We start from the raw sequence: 5,823 nt of genomic DNA on the forward strand, positions 1-5,823 counted from the left end.
AAGAAAAGAGTTGGACCTCCCAACCGGTTCCTAACCCATACTAATACAAACCCAACTCCAAAATAATACCCTAATAAAAATTACATTTTTACTAGCTAAAATTTACCCTTTTCACCGTCTTCAAATATTTCTCTTACGAATAATTTCTCCGAAATAATTGTCCCTCAAAACACCTCTAGGAACCTTTGAAACTATAAACTCAATGACGAAGATGGTAAAACTCTTATTAACATCAAGCTAGTAAATAAGGTAAAAATTTAAGAGTCGGGATGTGACACCTTTTCTATGTGATCTACTTTCTACAAGCCAATATCTCTTTTAAGCTTCTGTTCCAGCCAAATCATGTATTTTTCAATCAATATGTCCTGTTATATTCAAGTGGTGTCAATATGACAATTCTGTTACAAATCTGTCCCCCAAGCCAAAGAGCCAACGCTAATCTTAATATACAATATATGATGGAAAAATGATCCAAACAATGTCTCACCTTTTGAATTAGCAAAACTTTGGTATCTGACCTTTATAAAACTTCAAAACAGTATCTCACGTTCTTACCTCGACTGAAGTTTGGTATCTATAACTGTTAGCTCCATTAAAAAGACTGACAACATCCATTTTTATTCATAAAATGATCAATATACCCTTGAGTTTTAGTTTTAGTTTTTGTTATTCTTTTTATATAATAAAAAGAGAAATTCGTCATAACGGTACCTCATCTTTTCTTCCTTATAAACTTTGGTATTTTAAGTTTTGATGACATCAGAATGGTACCTCAAGTATTGAAATATGAAGAGACAAAAAACACCTATGAAAAATAGTCTGATGAAAGTTACCCTATCAGAGGTTACGGCTAAAAGTACTAAAATTGGGTCGGGATGAAAACTTGAGGTACTGTCTGTTGTTTTCAAAACTTGATGTACCAAAGCTTATAAACAAGAAAAGATGAGGTACCGTTATGACAAATTTCTTTTATTATTATATAAAAAGTATAACAAAAAAAAAAACAAAAACTCAAGGGTAAATTGGTCATTTTATGAATAAAAATGGATGTCGTCAGTCTTTTTAACGGAGCTAACGGTTCTAGATACCAAACTTCGATCGAGGTAAGAACATGTGATACTGTTTTAAAGTTTTCTAAAGGTGAGATACTAAAACTTTGCTTCTTTAAAAGGTGAGACACTGTTTAGACAATTTTCCCATATATGATTTGTATTCATAATTGTTTAGTTCTCCCGCCAGCTCTAGCTATTCCTCCCATTTTCATTACCATGTCAGAAAAAAAAAAAATCTCATGTCATATACACTCACTGCAGCAACTATTCTACTGTAGAACCTGAATCTCAACATCAATCACATCATCCTATCCTATGCCTAACTAAGCACACCATTACTCCAAGCCTAATGTCAAACCAATGTCACTACTGCGAATCTTTCTCAAACCAAAATAATCAGTACTCTTAAAGTTTTATCCCTGTAGCAAGCTGAATCCCTATAACAACAATAGTCGAGTTCATGTATTTCATTTTACATTTTAAGCAATTTGTGTTCTCTACCATAGAAAAGTTATAATCCTCAAGCAACAAAAAGTTGATATCCACCAATTCAATCATCTACCCACCAAATTTCAAGCAGCAAACTCTACCAACTCAAACCCAGGCCAAAGCTAACATTTACCATGTTTACCGTGATGGTGAACTTTCATGTTTATCTTCAGGACCCTGCTTAATAAACCTGATTTTTCTAAATTCATTTCCAAACTCTGGAATTTGAGAGATTCAACTCTATCTCATATTCTCCTTTTCAAGCTTTCAACACCCCCTGCACCTATCTCTAGTAGTCAGTTATCACCGCGACAATATTACATATACTGTCATGCACATTGCTCTTAAACTAAGTGCATATGCAGTAAGTCCACCAAGGAAAGATACACTATTATGCAAAGTGCACATGCTAAATATCAAGAAAAAAGCTTTTTTGCCTTCTCAAAGCATTCCTTTATACACTCCAAGAACTCACAAGTCTACAAGTCGCTGTTGGAACTGCATATATACTACTGCAAAGCATGGTTTCTGCAATAAGGTCATGAGAAGAATGAAAACAAGGTTGTATACTTACAGACCAAGGAGTTGCTCCCAGACAATCAATCTCGAGCAAGGGGTCGATTTGAGATGACCTATAGCTTGGTCTGATATTGTATTCCAATACATCTGGGGGCTAAGGATGTTGTTGCAGTGATCACCGCAGTTAGTAAATACCATGCCTACTTTGAAGCTTCTTGCTCTTCAATTGAAAGCTTCATGCCTCAGACATGCCTATATCGAATCAAGCTTTATAAATGCAAATTCATTTGCAATCCTACAATAAAAGCCAATGGAAAGTCGTAGATGTGAGCAATCTGTTCAAGGTTCCATAATACAACAAGCAATTTTCTTATTCAAAACCCATGCCCACTTGCTATGTTCATAAATCAAGCCTACCCATACTAGATATCAAGCTCTATTGCAGTTTTTCAAACATCTGAAGCCTACCCATTCAAAAACCAAAGCATAAATTGTCACTGCAATATTTATACTTAGCTATTCTTACCTCCTGGAATTCAGCCTATGAAGACAAACTTCCCCAGTTCATCAACCTTGCCATTTAGATAGAAAAGCATATACTCTCCAGATGATTTCCTGATCTTAAACCCATACTTCGTTGGGAAAAGGAGAAGTTGGCCTTGCCTTCTCATATTCTACAGCAACAGAAAAATAGAAGGCCCGAAACAATTATGTTACAAGCTTGTGCTCATGCATTCTCTTATTCATTTAATATATTAGGAGAAATTTTATCACTTATTCATGCATATGCTACCAACTCATATGCTAAATCATAAAATAAGACAAGCTAATACATACTCCAAGCTCCACGCCAAGCTAATAAACACAATGCCAAGCGGATTCACGACCAAAGAGACATGCCAAGCCTTACGCAAACTCATGTCAAGCACTTACTAACCAACAATGTGACTTGGATACAATTCACGCAAGCGAACGTATCGTTGTCAAGATAGGAAAGTAAAAATGCCCAAGTTATCGTACCACGGGGATTAGTGGCTAACCCACAATCGTAGGCTAATCGGAACAAAAGTCACTAAGCAAACAAAGAAAAAGAAGAAAAATGCTACTCTAAAGCACCAAGCCTTACCAATGCTTGACCTCGGTTATCACCAAAGCCTAATCAAAACTAGAAGCCTAGTGATGGTTATCTACAATGAGTCGAAATATAAATGGGAGATGGAATGAGGAGTTAACTAAATTGACGACAAACAAAATGAGAAATAAACTACTAACTAATGAACTAGAGAATGTTGAGAACATGGGAGTGTTGGGTGATCCACACTAACTCATATGCAAACATCGAAACCAATTTCACAAATACATATCCTATTGTGCTAAGTCCCGTATCTAATATCGGTTAAGGCTACTAGACCAATTATCCTTTCGGTGTATCGATTATGCCGGTTAAGGCCACAATCAACTCTCTAACTTAGGCATTACGCCGGTTAAGGCCGCAATATCTAAATTAGAGGCCTAGAGTGCAAGATAATAGAGAGCCAAGCAAGCTTAGCTACAATTAAGCTAACTAATGGTTACCACACTTCAAATCCTAGATGCACAAGACTAATAAGTTGTCAATTTATCAATCTATCCATCAAATTGTCCACAACATTATCTCAAAGGGTGACAAAGCCTAGAAAAATTCTTCTAAGGACCAACACATTTGGATTCAAAACATACACAATGGAAATTGCATTTATATCAATCAAAGTACCAACATTATACAAAATGAGTTTAGAGCTTCAATACCCTAACTTCCATAATAGAATCACTCACTACCCATAAACAAATACATCATCAAATACATAAGAAGTTAAGAGAAGGGTCAGAGAAGAGAGGAACACAAGCTAGATTCACAAATTGCTACAAGCAACTATGAACCTACTTGAAATTAAGCTCCCTCTCTTTACCAATCTTGAATTTCCCTTATGGTGATGAAGCTTTGATGCTTGTAGGTGAGCTCTTCTTGAATTCTCAAAAGAAAACTAACTAAAATGAAGAGATGAAGGGATGGAATGGGAAATGGGATTGGTGGTCACTCACGGGAAAGGGCAGAGCCCTTCCCTTCACTGTGTGCGGCTACTCTCTCTTCTCCTCAGTGTGCCGCTGCCTTCCTCCCCAGAATGAATGAGAGAACGATGTATATACGTGTATAATTGAGCTAGGGTGCACGGTTGTGTGGCTGGGATAAGGGTAGAGGTGCCACATGGCAGCTAGCAATTGGTCAAAAGTGAGAGAAAACGGGATGGCAGGTGATGGAGGGATGATGCTGATTTGCATCCCTACTTAATTAACCAATAAAGCTTAATTAACCAAGTTGATGGTAAATTAATCACTTAATTGATTAATTATTATAATCTTCAACTTCTAAGCTTCGACCACATTGAGAATTTCGACATTTTCTCAAAGACTCCATTTTGCTCTAATGTTGCACCAATTTCTTCCGAAATCCACATTTTCATTTATTTCCTACAAATAAATAAAATTGGATTAATTACATTATAATTAACTTAAAGATTAGCTAAATTGTAGTGTTAAAGTAGTAATTACGTGTATATAAATACACGTAATCACAATGCCAAGCTCCTCTTTGTCAAGGTCATGCATCTATTCGAGACAATTTGGGAGTCATACCAAACTTATTCCTATAATCATGTGCATTTCAAACTCCACGCACACTCCCTTGGTCCATTAAATAAATAACTAAAGCAACCTCAAGCCGAAACCATTCATGCACAAGCCTAGCAAATGTCTAAGCATGGTTGCCACAAGCTCAAGAAAATTCAAGTCTAGCAAAAGCAAACTCTCGTTCTACGCATGCCAAGCATAAAATCAAGTATATATTAGCCAAGCAAATTAAGAAAATATATATATCTTTTATACATCATGCAAAACAAATGATCAAGCATATCTATTAATCCTAATACAATCCATTAGATACTTTATACGCTCTTTTGTTCTCATCTCGCACATCCCATTTTACTCTAACCATGAAGGCATTCCACTCATACCCTTGCGTATTCCATTCCAACTATCTTTTGCTAAAATTCCCAAAATCTTATAGTCGCTAAGCCAAGCATTCATTCTTGACAAAACACAAGGCTCTTAACCTCACTAGTCATTCTTTCTTCCAAATCTACTATTACTTTACTCTAGATCATTATCGGTCCTATTTCTACTTACACTAGTAGAAAAAAAGGCTTAAGCGACGAACACTTTCACATTTCGTCGCTTAAGTAAATCCTAAGCGATGACAACAAATATCGTTGCCGAATATACATGTTTTGTCGCTACAATTTTCTTCGGTGACGAGATTTTTTTGTCGCCTAAGTTTCGTCGCCACAAGTCCCTCACTACTAGAAAATAGCACTTAGGCGATGAAATTAAAAAATTCCGTCTCCTAAGTGGTACTTAAGTGACGGAAATTTCTACTTAGGAGACGAAACAGTTTCCGTCTCCTAAGTTGTTCTTAGGAGACGAAATATTTATTTTTACTTAGACGACGATATTTTAAAAAAATAAAAATTAAAAAATTTATATGAATCACTTAGGAGACGGAATTACATTCCGTAGCCTAAGTAGAACTTAGGAGATGGAAATATTTACTTAGGCGACGAAATTTTTTCTAAACAAAAAAAAACAAAAAATCATGAATCACTTAGACGACGGAAATAGAACATTCCGTCGCTTAAGTTCTAAAAATTTGAGCGCCCATCTTCCCGCG

At 35.9% G+C, this 5,823-nt stretch overlaps 1 non-coding gene across 1 annotated transcript; it reads right to left on the reverse strand.

Annotated features, from left to right (window-relative positions):
- Positions 1-2,070: 2,070 nt before the first annotated feature.
- Positions 2,071-4,129, reverse strand: LOC101297442. Its single transcript, XR_184697.1, has 3 exons — positions 3,985-4,129; positions 2,587-2,734; positions 2,071-2,355 (listed from the first exon to the last, which is right to left on the reverse strand). It is a non-coding gene; the product is annotated as an uncharacterized LOC101297442 (transcript).
- Between the last annotated feature and the right edge of the window lie 1,694 nt (positions 4,130-5,823).

This window comes from Fragaria vesca, linkage group LG5 (assembly GCF_000184155.1).
Source record: "Fragaria vesca subsp. vesca linkage group LG5, FraVesHawaii_1.0, whole genome shotgun sequence".
In the NCBI taxonomy this organism is placed as follows: Eukaryota; Viridiplantae; Streptophyta; class Magnoliopsida; order Rosales; family Rosaceae; genus Fragaria; species Fragaria vesca.